The 20812-nt window shown below is 42.6% G+C and overlaps 1 pseudogene; it reads left to right on the top strand.

Moving 5' to 3' along the window:
* The first annotated feature begins 6760 nt into the window (after nt 1-6760).
* LOC136468565 (receptor-like protein 2) overlaps nt 6761-20812 on the top strand; it is a 27498-nt pseudogene continuing 13446 nt past the window's right edge.

The raw sequence follows: 20812 nt of genomic DNA, 5'->3' as shown, positions 1-20812 counted from the left end.
CTCGATTTGGGATTAGCTAAAGAAAACGTTGTTAGTAGTAGCCAACATTGCTCCCCTTCTTGAAATTTAACTTGTTTCTTTATAACAAAATTAGGGGAACTCGACATGATAAGATTATAGCAATTGCAATCCTATGGTTGATCATACTTTTGCACAATATAAGGAGATTTCAGATTTGAACAAATATAGACACGATGCACCATATACTCTCCTTTACAATTTTATTTTCCAATAAAATGATATGTACAAGTAGACAACCATGACAATTCAACACATTTAAGTTTCTCTTCTAAACTACTAAGAGCATATAAAGTATCAAACTCAATATAACCCAAAGTATTTGAAGAATACAATAATTTTTTTCATCTTTTTTGGTAGCAATGTGAAGCAAATTTTTATGTTCAGCATAAGTAATTGGTTCCAAAGCCAAAGCATCATACTCATTCACTAGTTGTGGCATACGTATAATAAAAGCATTTTTCACACAGCTCTTCTTTATCACTAGCATTATTAGAATAATTATTTTTTGACAAAGGCAATTCAGATTTAACATCCAATTCTTTCCTTTCATTAGCAGCTCTATCTCTATTAGTTTGTGCATTTTCAGCATGGTTTAAAGTTTTACCAGACTCCAAAGTATGTGTGGGAGGTGGTGGTGGTGAAGATGTTGTTGTAGTGGCGAAAGTAACCACTCGCCTTTTTATCGCAGTCTCAACCTTCGCAAATGGTTGCTCCACCCTTGCTAAAATCTGGTTGAGGTTGTCACCAATGTTGGTATGGTTCTTTTGCTGACATTCCTACAATTCTTTTTCTGCAAGCATAGCAAGCTGGAACAAACGTTTAAGAGTATAAAATTCTTTATGGAAAACAATATCTTGTATTTCATGCCTCAAACCACCAAAAAAACGAACAATGGTATCTTCCATGTCCTCTACTATCCCATAACGTATTGCACACTTTTGAATCTCTATATAATATTCTTGGACAGACATATTGCCCTGCTCTAAGCACTGCAATTTGTTATGCCATTCATGTTTATAAGAAGGAGGAATAAAACGATCACGCATAGCTATCTTAAGTTCTTCCCATATACCAGGTAAAACATCCTTTGCAACTAGCCCATACCACCAAATAATGGCAAAGTCCTTAAACTCACTAGTAGCTTGTCGAACTCTATATTGCTCAGGTACAAGGTGGGCACTAAACTTTTGTTCTACTATTATCTCCCAATTAAGGTATCCTTCAACATCATAATGACCCGAAAAGAATGGTATGGTCAATTTACCTCTCATACCTTGATGATTATAGTCTATATGTGAGGGCTCATTGTTCTTTATTCAGTCCATCCTTGCAAACTTCTGGTCCATGATTTCCTGCAATTCACTCTTAAACAGAAACTCGTTGTTTGATATTGTTAGAAATTAATATAAATCCCCTATCAACTATTTATGGGTAAGTGGAATCACACTCTCACACGTCTTACCAAGTTCTTACAAGGTTCTTACCAACGCAAAGTAGTGGATGGTACAACCGGTGGTTGGTTCGTGATACCTGTGAGGGTGTGACACTAAGATTGCAAGTCTTTTTCTGTACCGATCTGAAGTATATGTAGAGCTTGGGAGGCACGAAAAAGAACAAATATATATATATATATATATATATATATATATATATATATATATATATATATATATATATATATATATATATATATATATATATGTGGTACACAAGTGAGTGATAGACAGCAATATTGAATAAATGTCCAGAGCACTTGTCCTAGTTGCTGACCTATACGTGTTTCTATCACCAGTTGTGATAAACAAGAGAGGAAACAAGAATGAAAGGAAACAAGTATTAAAGGTAGCAACGGATATAAACAAGGTAAAAGATACCATAAATAATAGAGCTATTGAGTGTTCCTTATGTGCTCCTTTTCGATATCTTCTATTCTCTTTTACTATTTTTTTCTTTTATTTTTTGTCCAATATTTTTTTCTTGCTTTTGCTCTTTTGATATTTTTCTCAGCAAGGAGCACACAAGAATAAACCACAAAAAATTTGAGCTCAATTGAATAAAAGATGTGGCCTATAGAAAATTAGGACTGTGCTAAAAAGCATATAAAAACTTGTGGGCCCAGAAACTCAATTTTCCTAATCGAATTTCGCAAATCTAATTTTTGCGAACCCAGCAACGCTGGGATGAAATAGATCTAAAATTTTCTGGCGTTCTCCATAGATATAAAATTTTTCCCGTTTCGAGTTCGGATGCAAAAGTTATGACTGTTTTAAGGAAGCTGCTCGAATCAAGGATTTAGTGGACACAAGATGCAAACCGATGGTGATACGGAATAGCGGCGGATAGAGGTATCAACACAAACTAGAAAAGAACGCAATCTAAACCAGCAACAAGACTTTGACCTAGGACACAAACTCAACAAAGCGGACTCTAAAACTGAATCGTGTAAAGGCTATGGCGCGGATGGTTATAGGATAGGAAATAAATATGGCATTGGACTATGGGATAAAAGTAAAAACACTCAAACTAAGGGTAAGATGCGAACTTGACGGTATACCTGAAGCTCACCACTTAATGGGAACAGGGATCCCGATCTTCCGCCAGGTTCAAGATAAACAACGATTTGTTCGGAGAGCGACACACCGATTCGGCTTCAGATCAGAAAGACCCAAACCCTGCAACCTTAGCACCATGTCCCCTCTGTTTATCAACTGTGTCACAATCCGGTTGACCTCACCAAGAAGGCTAATCACTGCTGCGAATCGAAGAACACAAGGAAGAACAAGATAAAAAACAACTCAATTAAAATAACAATTGCAGATAAATGATTAAGCACTCGAAGTTGGGGTCTTGCAAACCGATAACGGCGACTGTTCAATGACAGATTGATCTAAAACAAAACCCAAAACCTAAAGTAGGTGGTGGCTACTAATTATATAGCCTAAGAGATGTCCAAGGATCCCTCTTCACATCCTAAGGTGTCCCAACATGTTACAAGGCCCAACGGCCCAAAAGACGACGACGCAGCGCCGTGACAGATTCTGGACGTCAACTTGTTTTGACGATTCTCATTGATTCTGATGGAATTTTGATGTGGGACCACTTCCATTGGTTTCCTTATGAAATTACCTTTCCATCCATATGTGGATCATCAAAAACGGAGTTTGTATGCGACCTAGACGTCTGTTTTACTACACGCTGATCCTGAAGTCCGAGATGAACTCGAACTCAAGTTGGACTGGGCCTCCGGCTTGGCTTGGACGTCCTTGCTGGCCTCCTAAGGTGGTGGCCAAGGAGGAGGACGTCCAAGGGCTTTCTTGGTGGGCTCTCCAAGTCCTTGAGGTGTGCTCCCACTTGGGCCAGGGTCCCAAGGATGAATAACAAGCCCATAACGACAGTGTAGCTCCCAGCAGAAACAGTGACATAATATCTTGATGGTTTGGCGGCCTTGCTGATGTGATATTGAGATGAGACCAGATCTATTTGAAATCTTATCAAACAAGCTTTTCGTCAAGTGCTCATTGACCTCGATCGCACTCCAAATGGCTGAGTTATGGCCTTCCTAATGAAGCACTGTCGAGCTGCCGATGAACCGAAAATTCAACTTTGATGAACTTGCACGTTGAGACATATTTGTACCTACATTCAAATAACGACATATACATGTGGAACCAAGTGAATTGTACCAAAAATCACTATGCAAATATAGGAACGAGCTCACCTTATAAACAATGGTCGTATCTGATGGTGTCATGTCCTCATCACTATCTATAATTTATCGACTTATGTTGGTGACTGATCTCTGGACGCACATAAGATTATGCATCCTATTTTATCCTTAAAATCGGGTGTGACATCTAGCCGCACTTAAGAAAGTTTAATTTAGTCTCAAACCTCATATGACATTATTTTTTAGGATAGAGGGAGTATGATTGCTTTTTAGCTTATGAATAGAAACATATTAAGCCTAATAAAACATCATGTTAGATGATTAAAAATTATTAAATTTAGTTTCTATTACTAAATTAATATTTCCTTATTTGTATGATCATATTATGAAGAACAAATATAAAAACTAATGGTTTGGCTAACTATTAGGCTATTATTATACATAATAAAAAAACTAGGCTAATACTACCTCTGCCCTCGTTGTCATGGACAAATGCCCGTATCCTCCATCCACGCAACATATAACAAGCCACCTTCGTAACACCCCAAGTGCAACAGAGTTGTCTAACGTAATCATCTTATTGAGCGCTCCTAATTACTTCTTGCAAGCTTTGGATGAGACTCTTGGTTGGGTGCCTGTTCTCTGCGGCGGAGGATGACGCCGGCGTGGTGCGCTCCATCCTTGAGCTGTGCAGCCTGGAGAAGCACCGGAGCCTGGCGGTGAACAAGACCGGAGCTTACGTCAGCGTTCTGGAGGGCGTGGTGGTGACGACCGCCGTCGAGAACAAGCATTTCTTCAGGAAGGGGATCATCGGGGACTGGAGGAACCACATGACACCGGAGATGGCAGCAAGGCTGGATGGCATCGCCGAGGAGGCACTCCAGGGATCAGGATTTACCTTTGGGTACACCAATACAAACAAGTAATTAGGGCGCGATTGGCATGGCTAATGGCTATACCTGTGCTCTACCATCGTCACCGGAGTTGGAGCCAGAGAGAGCCTCAAATCGTAGCTTTGCCTTTGTATGCCAAAAACAAGACGCTTCTACCGTAGGTCCAGAGCATCTTTCTCCTGCTCTTAGGGCCTGTTTGGTGGCGCTTATTGGCAGCTTCACAAAGATAAAAAAAAAAACAGCTTCATTTACCAAACGCCCTGCATCCGTCCGCTTCACCCATGAAACCCGTTTTTCCCGCTAAGAGAAGAGATGAGAGAGGGATCAAGCTGAAAAATGTGACATATTTTTTTTTTTAAAAAGAAATAGATAGCGTGGATTAATTTTATTGTTTACTTGGTGATGAACAATAACACGTTATCACTAAGCATTTTTTTAGATAATGTTAACACTAAGCTGTTAAATCATGATATATTTCCAAGTGGTAACATCTTGAAATAATAAGAGGAAGAAGATCCAAGTACAGGAGTAAAAAGATACTAAGTCCATAAAAGTTGCAGTCCCTTAGGGCATGAGAGTTAAGCTAGCTGATGGTGGACAAATGTGGTGTAACAACGAATTTCAACAGCGCAAGAGGTGGGTACAGAAACAATGACAATTCCAAACTGACTTCAGACCTGACCATAATCTATGAGTCCCTAACAGTTGAATCTCACTGACTTCAGCACTACGCAGGCATGACCCTTCCTGATAGCGGTTGGATCTCACTGATTTCCAATGTGCGTATCCCTTACAATTGATAATAACCAATTTCCTCTCTGTTTGAGACGAGCAGCACCGTACAACACCCAAACAAAGACCAAGGCTTTTTTTTTTTAAATGAATCAGGCAGGAGAGCTGGGCAGTACAACAGAGCTACGAAAACAACAACTATCGACAACAACAACAATACTCAACAAAAAGCAACTAGCTCAACTATCGACAACGGCCGGTTGGATTAAGACCTCAACACGCGCCGTGCAACACCGCCAAACCACAACTGGCCGCCACGATGCAAGACCAAGGCTTTGCATGCAACTGGTGGTCAGTAGCTGCACGACAAAGCTGGCGATTGCATAGCTAAGTAGCCGGGCCAACTGGCCAAGGCGCTGGCGGTTCATTGCTTCAGGTTCAGGTTCTCTACCAAAAAAAAAGACACAGTACTATCAGCAGCTTCAGGTTCTCTACCGAAAAAAAGATACAATATTATCAGCAGCTTCAGGTTCTCTACCAAAAAAAAGGGCGTACACAAGAATTAAAAAGTCTACAATGTTCCTCTCGTACTAAAAAAAGTATACAATGACAAGGAAATCAACCGCACCTGTTCTTATTTCAATGTGCAGGCCATAGCTTTCTTGACAGGCGATGCAGAATGCAAGTTGCGTTTGCTAGTCCAATGCGAAGTGTTCATGCTCTGATGACTTTTTTTGTGCCATGCTCGTACTCTACATGAGAGAAAAAAAAACAGCCACGGAACGAGCCAGCCACCCATGTTTTTTTTGAGGAAGTCAGGAGGGGAGGCCCCAACCTAATTTGTATTAAAATTGCAAACTGTACAAATGCAGGTGCAAAGCCAAGAGGCTCAGAGAGGAAACAAGAGAAAATACAAGGGGAATAAGGTACAGAAATGCAGAAGAAAAAGCTACAAAGTACAAGAGAAAGAACTTGCAGAACTAAAATAAATTGGACTGAGTTGACAACATCCAGAGTATCTGTGAATTCTCAATTTGATGGCCCTCTTGTTCTTGCAGCCGGTTGTTCCCAAATTTGTGTCCATGCTTCGATAGCCAAATTCCTTGGTTCCTTCCTTGTTCTGTGTTTCCAGAGTTGTAAAGTTTGCACTACATTCTCTTTGATTGCTGACAAATGTGGTGTAACAATGAATTTCAACAGCGCAAGTGGTGGGTACAGAAACAACGACAATTCCAAACTGACTTCAGACCTGACCATAATCTATAAGTCCCTAACAGTTGAATCTCACTGACTTCAGCACTACGCAGGCATGACCCTTCCTGATAGCGGTTGGATCTCACTGATTTCCAATGTACGTATCCCTTACAATTGATAATAACCACCCATGTTATCAACGACCAACAAAGCAGGAAGCAAAAGCAGCATCAGAAGCAGCAAGTAGCCAGACATGGGTTTCTCCAGCCTTGCTCTCGGCATGCTGCTGCTGCTCTCCTTGTCCTCTGTCTCCTCTCGTGCCACTCCATGCCCTAACCAGGACAAGAGATCCCTCCTCCGCTTCATTGCGGAGCTCTCAGTCGACAGCGGCCTTGCCATGTCGTCATGGTGGAACGACACAGCAGACTGCTGCTTGTGGAAAGGCATCACCTGCAACGGAGACGGGGTGGTCACAGAGGTCTCCCTGCCCGGCAGAAGACTCCAAGGGCGCATCTCGCCGGCCCTTGGCGAACTCACCGGGTTGCTGTACATCAACCTTTCATGGAACGCTCTGTCTGGTGAACTTCCACTAGAGCAGCTCATGTCCTCCACCAGTAGCATAGTCGTCATTGACGTCAGTTTTAATCACCTCGAGGGAGAGTTAGGTGAGCTGTCATCTTCAGTTTCAGTCACCCATGGCTGGCCACTGCAGGTGCTGAACATCTCGAGCAACCAGTTTACTGGAGAGTTTCCATCAAGAGCTTGGAAGCTGTTAAAGAATCTGGTCACGCTCAACGTGAGCAACAACAGCTTTAGTGGGCAGGTACCATCTTCTTTCTGCCTTGCCTCGGCATCCATCACCGTTCTTGAGCTTCAGTACAATCAGTTCAGTGGAGAGATTCCCCTCATGCTCGGCAACTGCTCTAATCTGAAAGTGCTTAAGGCTGGTCACAATAACCTAGGTGGGACTGTCCCTGATGAACTGTTCAATGCTACCTCGTTAGAGCACCTGTCATTTCGTAATGCCGGTTTGCAAGGAACACTTGATGGTTCACCTATTGGCAAACTCAGTGATCTGGTTACTCTAGATGTTGGAGAGAACAATTTCATAGGCAAGATTCCAGACTCAATAGGTCTGCTCAAGACGTTGGAAGAGCTCCATTTGGACTACAACATGATGTCTGGGGAGCTACCATCAACTCTGTGCAACTGTACAAATCTCATAACGATTATCCTCGAGAACAACTATTTCAGTGGAGAACTTACCAAGGTCAACTTCCCCACCCTGAACAATCTAGAAATGCTAGATCTTCTGTATAACAACTTCAGTGGCACAATTCCAGGAAGCATCTACTCTTGCAGCAATATGGTTGCACTGCGACTGTCCTACAACAACTTCCATGGGCAGCTTTCGCCGAGAATAGGCAACTTGAAGTCCCTTATTTTCCTATCAATTGGCTCCAACAATTTTACAAATATAACAAATACACTTCATGTCCTCAGAGATTGTAAGAACCTTACCTTCCTATATCTGGAGACCAACTTCAAAGGTGAAGCCATGCCACAAGATGAAACGGTTGATGGTTTTCAGAATCTTCAGGTTTTCACATTGCATATGTGCTCATTGTCTAACTCCGCATATGTTGTCTCAACATAGCAGGTCCCAAGCCCTGGTAAAGGAGGAGGGTTGTGATAGGCGTGGCGAGCCAACGTTAAATCTAGCCATTCTAATGGAGATGAAACCCGAAAGAAAACCGTTGGGACGTAACCTTCTTAGCGACGCGCCATATCGGAACCCGGGTATGGTGTTAAATGGGCAAGGGCCGGGTCGGCACCCCCTTGGTGACGCGCCATGTCGCGATCTGAGCATGGTGTCAAGTGAGCAAGGATCGGGTCGTTGCTTCCTTAGTGGCGCGCTACATCGGCGTCCGGGTGTAGTGAAAAATGAACAAGGGTCTTCACATCTGAGTCGATGGGTGCGAAGGGTAAGGAAGCTAGTCGAACCAACTAGGATCCGTTTAGGTAGTTGGAATGTAGGGTCGTTACAGGTAAGTTAAGAGAATTAGTTGATACCACGACTGGCAGACGTGTAAATATATTATGTGTTCAAGAGACTAAATAGAAGGGTCAGAAGACGAAGGAGGTGGACAATACATGTTTCAAGCTTTGGTACACAGGGACATTCGTGAATAGAAATGGAGTAGGAGTTTTGATTGATAAGAGCCTCAAGAATGATGTGGTGGGAGTGAGAAGGCAAGGAGATAGGATTATCTTAGTCAAGCTTGTCGTTGGTGATATGGTCTTGAACGTAATTAGTGCGTATGCCCCCCAAGTAGGCCTCGATGAGAGTGCTAAGAGACAGTTCTGGGAAGACTTAGATGGCTTGATTAGAGTTGTACCTAGTAGCGAGAAGCTTTTTATAGGAAGAGATCTTAATGGGCGTGTAGGTACTACAAGCGTAGGTTTCGAGGCAGTTCATGGAGGTTTTGGGTATGGTAGTAGGAATCGGGAGGGGGAAGAAGTTCTGGACTTCGCGGTAGCTTTTGACCTGATGATAGCCAACACTTTCTTTAGAAAGAGATAATTTAATCTAGTGACCTTCAGTAGCGGACAACACTCTAGCCAGATTGACTTTGTCCTCGCAAGAAGAAAGGACAAACGAGCATGCTTGGGTTGCAAGGTGATACCAGGCGAGTGTGTTGTTTCTCAACATAAGCTTTTGGTGGCAGACTTTCGTTTTCAGATGCGTGCCCATAGGAATAAACAAGCTAAGATTGAAAGAACAAAGTGGTGGAAACTGAAAAGGAAGATGTCAGAGGTATTCATGGAAAGGGTTATCAAAGATGGCTCTTGGAAGAAAGAAGAGGACATAAACAACATATGGGAGAAGATGGCAACCAACATTCGGAAGGTGGCCTCAGAGGTGTGTGGAATAACCAAAGGAAGTGGAGGCGAGGCTAAAGATACTTGGTGGTGGAACGAGAAAGTCCAAAGGGCTATTAAGGAGAAGAAAAAACGCTATAGACGCGTGTACCATGACAGGAGTGTGGACAACATAGAGAAGTATAAGGTGGCAAAGAAGACTGCAAAGCGAGCTGTGAGTGTTGCGAAGGTTAGGCCATACGAGGATCTTTACCAACATTTGAGTACGAAGAAAAGAGAGAAGAACATTTATAGGATGACTAGAGTTCATGAGAGAAAGACAAGGGACGTCAACCAAGTTAAGTGCATTAAAGATGAAAGGGAGCATCTCTTGGTGAAGGAGGATGAGATCCGAAATCAATGGCAAAAGTATTTTGACAAATTATTCAGCGGACACAACCTTTGAGTTGGATGACTCTTTTGATGACACCAATAGACGCTTTGTGCGGAGAATCCAAGAATCTGAGGTTAGAGAGGCGTTGAAAAGGATGAAAGAAGGTAAGACGATAGGACCGGATGGTATCCCAATCGAGGTGTGGAGATGCCTCGGGAACATAGCTATAGTATGGCTAACCAAGCTGTTCAACTATATTTTTCGATCGAACAAGATGCCTGACGAGTGGAGGAGAAGTATATTGGTACCGATCTACAAGAATAAAGGGGATATTCAAAGTTGTACTAATTACCGGGGAATTAAGTTGATGAGCCATACTATGAAGCTGTGGGAGAGAGTTATCGAGCATCGCTTGAGAGCAATAACGCGGGTCTTTATGAACCAATTTGGTTTCATGCCCGAAAGATCAACCATGGAAGCCATTTTCTTAATAAGACAAGTTATGGAGCGGTATAGGGAGAAGAAGAAGCACCTACACATGTCTTTTATTGACTTGGAGAATGCTTATGATAAAATACCAAGGAATGTTATGTGGTGGGCTTTGGACAAACATAAAGTCCCAACGAAGTACGTTGGGCTCATTAAGGACATGTACAACAATGTTGTGACTAGTGTTCGAACAAGTGATGGAGATACAGATGACTTTCCGATTAGGATATGACTACATCAAGGGTCAGCTTTAAGCCCTTATCTGTTTACCTTAGTGATGGATGAGGTCACAAGGGACATACAAGGGGACATCCCTTGGTGTATGCTTTTCGCGGACGATGTAGTGCTAGCTGATGAAAGCCGGACAGGAGTGAATCAGAAACTAGAGTTATGGCGCGAGATTTTAGAGTCCAAAGGTTTTAGGCTCAGTAGAACTAAAACTGAGTATATGAGATGTGACTTCGGCACTACTACTCGGGAGGAGGGAGATATTAGTTTGGAAGGTCAAGTAGTGCCTAGGAAGGACACCTTTCGATATTTAGGATCAATGCTACAGAGAGACGGAGATATTGATGAAGATGTTAGCCATAGAATCAAAGCAGGGTGGATGAAGTGGCGCCAAGCATCTGGTGTCCTATGTGACAAAAGGGTACCACATAAGCTAAAAGGCAAGTTTTATAGGACGGCGATTAGACCTGCTATGTTGTATGGTGCAGAATGTTGACCTACGAAAAGACGACATGTTCAACAGATAAGTGTCGCGAAAATACGTATGTTGCGTTAGATTTGCGGTCGTACAAAAGGGATCGAGTTTGGAACGATGATATACGTGATAGATTAGGGGTAGCACCAATTGAAGAAAAGCTTGTCCAACACCGGTTGAAATGGTTTGGACATGTCCAACGGAGACCTCCAGAGGCACCGGTGCGTAGTGGAATCCTAAGCCAGAATAGTAACGTGAAGAGAGATAGAGGAAGACCGAAGTTGACTTGGGTAGAAAAAATAAAAGGAGACTTAAAATGATGGAATATACCCAAAGACTTAGCCTTAGATAGGAGTGCTTGAAAAAACAACTATTCACGTGCCTAAACCTTGATGGCTTTTGCTGGGTTTCAACTCTAGCCTACCTCAATTTGTTTGGGACTTAAAGACTTTATTGTATATGAGCTCATTGTCTGAAAAATTTCCTCATTGATATCAAGGCTCAAAAATTTGAAGGTATTGTTATTGCATAACAATCAGCTCAATGGACCAATACCTGCCTGGATCAAAAGCCTAGAGTCACTACTCTATCTAGACATATCAAATAACAGATTTGCCGGGGGAAATACCAAGTACCCTAATGGAGTTGCCAATGCTAACGACAGGAAAGGCTCCAACCCAATTGGATCCTACGGTATTTGAGCTACCTGTTTCTTTAGGTCGATCGCTTCAGGTCAGGGAAACAAGTGGGATCCCAAAAGTGCTGAATCTTGGTCACAATAACTTCACTGGTGTGATTCCCCAAGAGATTGGTCAGCCGTAATCACTGACCACGCTCAACATTAGCGTCAACATGTTATCAGGGGAGATACTACAGCAGCTCTGCAACCTGTCAAACCTGCAAGTGCTTGACTTGTCAAGGCCTTGTTTAGATTGCAAATTTTTTCATTCTCTCTTCATCACATCAAATATTTGAACACATGTATGGAGTATTAAATATAGATAAAAAATAATTAATTACACAGTTTAATTGTAAATTACGAGACGAATCTTTTGAGCCTAGTTAGGCTAAGATTGGACAATAATTATCAAATACAAACGAACGTGGATCTAAACAAGGCCCTAGCAACCATTTCATAGGCGCAATCCCGTCGGATCTCAACACCCTGCACTTTCTCGGCCTTTTCGCTGGTTGGTTTCTGGGCTGGTTTGGACTGGCTAGTGCTGGTTTATTGTGAGAGGAAAACACTGTGAAACCAACAAGCGAACAGGGCGTCTGTCTGCATTCAATGTTTCTGACAACAACTTAAAAGGGCCAATCCCAACTGGAGGCCAGTTCAGCACATTCCCAAATTCAGCCCTTGTTTAGTTAGACCCCAAATTCCAAAAAAGTGCTACAGTACCTGTCACATCGAATGTTTGCGGGCCGTGCATAGAGCATTAAATGTAGATGAAAAAAAAACTAATTGCATAGTTTGGTGGAAAATTACGAGACAAACGTTTTGAGCCTAATTAGTCCATGTTTGAACACTAATTGCCAAATAAAAACGAAGGTGCTACAGTAACCCTAAATTCCAACTTTCGGGAACTAAACAACGGCTCAAGCTTCGAAGGGAACCCAGAGCTGTGTGGTGTCATGGTCAATCAGCTATGTGGCTGGGCAGAAGCACCTCCTCACTTCTCCACTCCCTCCAAAGAACAATCAGACCAAAGGGTCGCCTTTGTGATTGCTTTTGGGGCTTTCTTTGTTGTAGGGGTACTTTATGACCAATTAGTCTCGTCAAAGTATTTTGGCTAGTCTCACTTCATATGTGGATTTGATAATAGTTTTAGGTACCGTTTAGTTCTCTTCCAAAATGTTAAATTTTTTAAGATTCCCCGTCACATCGAATTTTTGGACGCATGCATAAAGTATTAAATATAAATAAAAAATAAAACTAATTACACAGTTTAGACGAAATCCACGAGATGAATCTTTTAAGTCTAATTAGACTATTATTAGACACTAATTGTTAAATAACAACGAAAACTGCTACAGTGTCATTTTGCCAAATTTTTCGACATCTAAACAGGCCCTTAATAATACTTGCCTTCTGTCAGGTTTAGCAACACCTGTAACAACCGAGCTTTGCAGCCTTTGCTCATATCTGTGAACCCTATTTAGTTCCTTCTCACGAACTGTAGAAGGTATGCAGCTTGTGTGGACTTCTCACGCCTTGTTTAGTTTCACCCTAAATTCCTAAAAATTGCTGCAGTACCTATCACATCGAATATTTGCGGTCCGTGCATGGAGTATTAAATGTAGACGAAAAAAAAACTAATTGCACAGTTCGGTGGAAAATTGCGAGACGAATGTTTTGAGCCTAATTAGTCCATAATTGAACACTAATTGCCAAATAAAAAGAAAGTGCTACAGTAACCCCAAATTCTAACTTCCTGAAACTAAACACGCGCTCACTTATTAAAAGGTTACGTGAAACAGTTGAAATCTTTTTTATAAAAAGGACTCAACTTAGATGGAAATTTAGATAGATTTCCACGTAGCCGTACTTCCAGCAGTCATGTTTTCCGCTGCAGAATTGCAATGTGAAGGTATACATGGTAGGAAGGGCAATAGAGCGGCGCACCGGCGAGCTGTTGGCGCGGATGCGGGCTCCGGCAAGCTTCGGGCTTGCAGCCGCTGGGCCTCGACCGAGATTCGACGTCCCTGCACACAGATCGAGGGTCGCCGGTCAGAGAAGTCTCCCCCAAGCTGCAGAAAAAAGCAACACCGGCCAAAGAAGGCCGCGGCGGCTCCAGACTTGCTCACCATCGGGGGAGGCGAACGTGATCCCAATGGCGCGCGTCCCCGAGCTGCGGATCGAGCGCCGGCGGCGCAGCTGTCCTCGATTTGGCGTCAAAAAGAAACAGGAAAGTATGTAGATTTTCGTGCGAAAATACGTTCATCATTCAATTTTTTGGCTGCATAATAACACTGCGCAGATAAGTAATGGTAAATAATAAATATATAAGTGCACATTTAATTTTTTCAACAAAATCATACTGTACTTCTCCTTAGTTTGACTAAACATATATAAATAATATAAGTATTAATATTTATGGTATCATGGGATGTAATAAGTATCATCATATTAAGTGTAAAATATACTTTTATAATAAAATTATTTAGAGATATAAATATTAATACTATTTTTTATATATCTAGTCACTCAAGAAATTAGATACATTTATGTGGCGTTTGGATATAGGGATATAGGGTGTGGGATTATGGCAGAATCACTCAAATTATATGGCCCACGTGCACCTGTTATTGTCCTAAGACCTTTGACAGCTGCACATGAGAGCCAGATAATCCCGGTAGTCTGCCGGGTGTCCTCGAGAAACCCCGAATCATCCATATTTTACAACTCATACAGGATCAATATGGAGTTACCACAATATTATAACATTTGGTACAAAAATATCTTACATCGAAGTACGGAAGACTTATTAACATTAGGTTACAAAACATGTTGAAGTAAAAACTTAACTTTAATTTCAAATGGTGACTTGTACTACGGAAGCAACTTAGGTGGAACACCCTAAGGTAGAAGAGGCAGCCGGATCATGTCGAGCCCACCGACATCACCTCGATTAGTAGCACAAGTTAGAACCTGCAATAGGGGTTAACAAACCCTGAGTACTTAAAGGTACTCAACAAGTCTTATCCAACTAAAAGAAAAGACTCCAAGGTCATGCTGGCTTAAAGGAAAGACTGAAGCACGAATTACTTTTTGCAGAAAAATTTACTATAAGTGGATCCTTACTTTCAATGTTTTAGCTGGGTATTAAGTCATTAATAGTACCCAATTTGTACCTGATCTAAATCAATGACTTCATTAAGTATCTTATCTCAACTCATCTTATCTCATAACCATAAGTCATCATATTTTCCTTGATTAACTACGATGATGGTGCGAGGATCAAGTCTCCTGTTATCGTAGAGCAAACGATGATTCGAATCGATATAGGGCCAGCTAGGGTTTCCTTACCACACGACATATGCAGGTCTAGGTTTGGTCCTGAACCTACATATATTAACCCTCACTCGGATCCTCCAAAACGTGAACCGGTCTACGCTACCCGAGAGCACAGTACTCCACCTCCCTGTGCCACTTCTGGCGGATTCACAGGATGTGTACACGCTACTCTCACCATCTCCCATGCCTTGTGCGCAGTTATCTTTTCACATAATGGAATAGCCGAGGTATTAGGCTTATCAGAGTATATGGCCAGTACTTGCAAAAATCTTGATCCAAGGGCCAACAACGGATGGCCCTTAATCGACACAGGCAGGGCACTACGTCAAGACTCAAACTTGACGCAAGCAAAGAGTCCACCTGGTCTCATATTAAACATTATCGTTATCATAGTATTCTCATGACCCATAAATAGAGCCGAGAAGAACCAAGGTAAAACCTATTTCTCGCTAACGATGAAACCATCATTCGACTTCTACCGAAGTCTAAGCATTACTAAGCGCTAGAGATATCAACCTATTCATACTAGCAAGTATAACTAAGGATACCTGATTATCAAGGTAATCACGCAGCAACGGTATTCGACCAACTCCTAATTACTTAATGTACATCTCACAAGACTTATGTGTAATAAAGATTTGTAAATACTAGAGAAGGGTTTATGCTCTGGGGCTTACCTGCGTTGCAGAGAAGATTAGTTTCCATAGAAGGATCCAAAAGCTAAACTTGGCACCAACACCACGGGTGGATGGACCTTCTCTAAAACTTGATCAACACGAGTCTTCTCACTCTCGTAAGCACTATACGTAATAGACGATGCTTTGCTTAACATGATGGACCACATGCCATGATGCATGATGAAGGACATTTAAGTGCATAACAGAAGTTAAACAGAGCTATTTATCTAGAGTGCAACTTTTCTTCTATAGGATCTCTAGTTGGCCTAGAGGGGGTGAATAGGCCTGTCAAAATAAACACTCAAACTTTTATTAAATTCACCCTGCGGCACTGCTGCTCTGGAGGGCGGCACTGTTGGACTACGGACAACTTTGAGTCATAGTTCAAAATCAGTGAACGGAAACTTAGATCGAAGAAATTTCTCAGTATACAGCAGGTATGATAGTCACAGATCAAGAGCTAGAAGTTGTAGAAACACCACACATAAGTAAATCGACTAGAAACCTTAGGAATCACCTCAACCAACAATATGAAATGCAAGTAATATAAATCAAGCATAAGTGACACAATGATTTATCTTATGGTCCGGCTCGCCACCAAGGCTTGTCTACCTCTATGTTGTTGAGGTTAGCCACTAAGGCTTAGGGCTTTCCAACCTTTTCTCGTTCTCAAGTTAAGAGACTTAGCTCTTGAGATAAGGGGTGAGTTTACTAACTTTAAGAGATGGTTACAAACCTCCTGGAGCTGCCACACAAGTTGACAAGCTCCACGAGCGACGCTCTAGCCGGCTAGGAGCCAAGCTCCAAAAGTAACAAACACAATCGCCGACTAAAACATGAATCAAGTGCCCTTTAGAGTTGAGGAATCAATAGAGCTGCTCTCTAATCAAGTTTAGGACCCTTTTTCCTCAAGGATTGATGGGGAAGATTTGCTTGGGGGCTTGAGGTCAACAATGGAGGGTGAGAGAGAGAGAGCTCATGCTCTGCTTTGGACGTGTTGAAGTGGGGAAGAAGAGAGCAGATGACTGTTGGGGAGGAAGGGGAAAGGTATATATACCCCCCAGTCCCCAACGGTCACCGCACCCAAGGAGTTGGGCGAGACGGAGCCTACGACCCCGAGGTCTGGCGAGATGGAGCCCGCATCCTTGGCTTCGGATGAGACGGTCACCGCACCCAAGGGGTCGAGCGAGACAGAGCCCACGACCTTAGGGTCGGGTGAGACTAAGCCCATGGCCTCGAGGTCGGGCGAGACCTTTTAATACGTCTTGAGCCATGCGGTAGTGCCTCTCTTTAAGTGCAGCAGTGTCGCACCACGCAAGACAGCAAGAGTAATAGTAAAGTATAGACTGTTTTGGCTGTGAATCTGATGATACATGTGGTTGTTTGAGCACTTGGTAGCACATATTAGCTTAAGCATTAAGTCCCCTTTATAGTACGGCTTTTTCTATATTCAAATTCAAAATATAAAAGAATTTAAACCTCATTTGAGTTTAAAGCCATCTACATTTGTAATTGGGGGCTCCTCCATTTTGTGTAGCATCATCGAAAATAAATTTCCTGCTTGTCATCTTGATAAATCTCATTAGTTCTCTAATTGCGTGGTTATTATCACCAAAACCCACAATTAGGGCTTGATTGCACTTTCACCTTCACTAAGAACTAGGGCAATTATCTTACAAAGCATTTTGATTATTAACCATAAGTTGGTTAGTTGTTTATCATAAAAGAATTACACTAACATGGACCAACAAGTGATTAACATTCATCTTAACTCATGATTATTATAAAGAACCAATAATTAAGGCATATTAATTATTATATAAACATGTTGATTATGGGGTTATTAAGAAAGCAACACTTATCACATTATACTAGTCAAGCAAGGCAAGGTATTTAACTAACATTACATAGGTTCAACCATGAGAGCAAGCAATGATCATTACATGACTTAATCACATGCATTCACTAAGTAGTCATTTGAATAAACTACTTTATTAATTAACTAACAAGTAATTATAAGCATAACATGGAAAGGATTAAGTTGCCAAGGAACAGCTGAGGTTTTGTATCCCAAGGTCTACAATCAACTCCAAAATACACCAAAGTCATTTTATGATTTATCCTAATTATTCTAGTAATTATTAATTAATAATTAAAGCATGTAATTAAGTGGATAAATTAAAATTATCAAAATAGTACCACGATTTTCATGAAGGCGGGTATAAGCATGTAAAGCATACACAAAAAGTTTCATGATTAAAAGATTAATATTTTTATCTATAAAAATCATGTAAGGTTTATTTATTAATTAAAAGATCTAATTTTTAAGCATACCAAAATTCATATTTTTTACATTTTTTCATGGTAGAACATCTCATAAACAATTCATATTTTTTCATGGTAGAACATCTCATAACAAGGCTACACAACAAATTTCACATTTTGATCATGCTCCAATATTTAGTTATGATTTAAACAAGAAACTGCATAAGAAAACATTTTCTGAAAATCGAAAAGGGTTAAAAACCCATCTGCACCCACACCTAGCCAGCCGCAATGGCTGATAGGCGGGGCCAGAGTCAGGGGCATAGTGCCCCCGTGCGGCCGCGGGTGCACGGCCGTTGACCGGCGTTTCCTCACCGGCGACGAGGTTTTCGGCGACGGCGAGGACACGTAGGCGCTCAGGACAACCTCGCGCATCACCCTACGGTGACGGTTGAGTAGATAGGGTTTCGTGGCAGGCTCGATGCCGGACACGGCGGCACGGCGCACGGCACCGCGGAACCTGCCGACGGCGAGGTCACTGGTGATGGGGTTGGCACCAGAAGACTCGCAGAAACTCTGCCGTTTGATCGAGCTAAGGTTAGCAGCGAGCTCGCCCGTGGCCATGGCGGACGGCAGAGCAGAGCTCGCCGGCGCGGCGGTGTTCCGGCTACTCTGGCTCGGTAGAGTCAAAACGGGCGGCGTGGTTAGGCTCTGGAGCTCACCTCGATCCTATTGCTCCTGCTTATCGAGTCAAGGACACGGCGGGGCTAGATCACCGGCGTCGAGGGCGAAGGCGGCGGCGCGATCTAGCAGGGACGGCGCGTTCCGGCGGAATCTGTGCGGTAGAGATGAAAATTAGAAGCCTATGAGCATAAAAACCTTACTAGCAAACCAGAACAAGAAGAAAGGGAACGGAAGGTACTCCAGGGGAGCCTAGCCACGGCGGGGGTGCTTGCGGCGGAGCGGCAGAGCACCGGTGGCGGGAAACGACCGTGCCGGGGACTCCGACCTGTAGAGGTGACGCGACTAGGCTTGGAGGATGCGCATGGGCGATGCGAAGCTATAGGAAAGAGGAATTGGGCGCTGGTTGTGCCATGGTGATGAATTACGCCGGTGAGCCGAGGAGCACGGCGCCGAGCAGAGAAGGGAAAGGGAGGACGGCCGGCGGCGCTGCGCTTTTATCGGCGAGGGTGAAGCGTCTAGACGATCCAGCAGCTGCTTGAGCATGGCCACGCGAAGCAGCTGCGTGCCGCGCGCGCGCAAGGCGGTGCTAAGGCGGTGGCGGTCACCGACGGCAAGCAGCTCGGTGGCAGCTGCTTCCGATTCTACAGTAGCGACTGAACTGGCCCTGTTCTTCCTGTTGGTTCTCTCGATTTCACATGACAACTCGAAAATATCCAAGAATGAAAGTTGTTCAACTTGGTGAGGGATCCTAAATTACTTACAGGCTCGAGTGCTAATTCTTACTGGATTGGGAGATCCAAGGTCAAGAACAAGGGTAGGATGAAACTGAACTTCAGACTTCAGTGAGGGTTTTGAAAACAATTAGATTACCAAACTTTGGGAATTAATTAAGGAACAATCATCTATCAAACATCTCAACCAATTTCACGCTATCATAGTTTACACATCATTCCAAGCAATGGAAGAAAGTTTGGACAAATTTTATTCATGGAATTTCATTTTATAACTCCCCAAAAATTTAACTAAATGTTGTTTTCAGGGACGGGCAAAATTGGCCAAGTGTGATTTTCAGCATTAAATCCAATCTTTGGGCTCAATTTTAATCATGTTTGACTTAGAAACATCATCACATTTTGATTCCATATGAAAGCACACATCTTGTACTACAAAGTTTATTTTAACAAAATTTTATTTGTTTAAGCAAATTCACATATATAAAATCACAAAGAACCTTAACACTATTATTGATATCATTTCATGAAACATGTGAAACACTATATATGCAACATGTGAAAGCTTTACTTACAACATGAAATGCATTTATGACATGACACTTGATGCTTATGCTTGATGATGCTCATGATCAGGTTTTAGTTTGATTGTTAACATCTAGGATGTTACAGGGATAGGAAAAAAGAAATGAATGAACAACTAGGATTAAATGAGGTGTAAAGAATGGATGGCTAGGATACAATGTTCTCTATCCCAATCACTATCTCTGTCCCTATCCAAACGCCGTTTTATTTATTTAGGTACGGAGAAATCATTCTGTTGCTTTGGCAAATTAGATGGAGAGAGTATCCATCATGCATTCCGTTGCTTTGGCAAATTGGGCCATCTAGGTGGGCCGGGCTATGGATGTAGCTCGCAGGAGAATCAACTTAGGCCGTCCACAATGTGGTAGTGAGGCCAGGAAAAACATGGGTCCAGCTACAGCAAATTAAGCATCAGGCAAGGAGAGCTGTAGTGTGTAAAAAAGATAGAACCGGTGCCACTTCATGCGTGGAACCCACAACATCAATAAAATATTCATCGTCTTCCCCCACAATCCGTTTCAGTCGCGCTCTGGAAAAATCCCCACTCCTCCCGTTCCTCCTAAAGCAGCAAAGTGGACGCAAAATCCCCCAAATCAATTTGCATGCTCCCCAATTAAAGTCTCCCCTTCGTAGATCTTGCGTCTCTAGGTGTTCCTTTGCTCGGATCTAGCGTCATCGATAGGAGGTGGGGCACAAGAGGAGGCGGGGTGGACGGGAGAAGGCAGCCGTGAGTTGGGATGCGGAGGACAAGGCAGCAGATGCGAGCAAGGGCGCCGACACGGCTCGTTGCCGCGTGCCCGTCCGGCCGCACACCCATGCCGACCCTGCTCCGCTCGCTATTGTAGAATCAGCTGATGGTGCCGGCGGTGGAAGGGACACGGAACGTGGTGTGGGCGG

Source organism: Miscanthus floridulus, chromosome 8, assembly GCF_019320115.1.
Source record: "Miscanthus floridulus cultivar M001 chromosome 8, ASM1932011v1, whole genome shotgun sequence".
In the NCBI taxonomy this organism is placed as follows: domain Eukaryota; kingdom Viridiplantae; phylum Streptophyta; class Magnoliopsida; order Poales; family Poaceae; genus Miscanthus; species Miscanthus floridulus.
The sequence above is the reverse complement of the archived record's forward strand: the minus strand, read 5'-3'. Positions and strand labels throughout refer to the sequence as shown.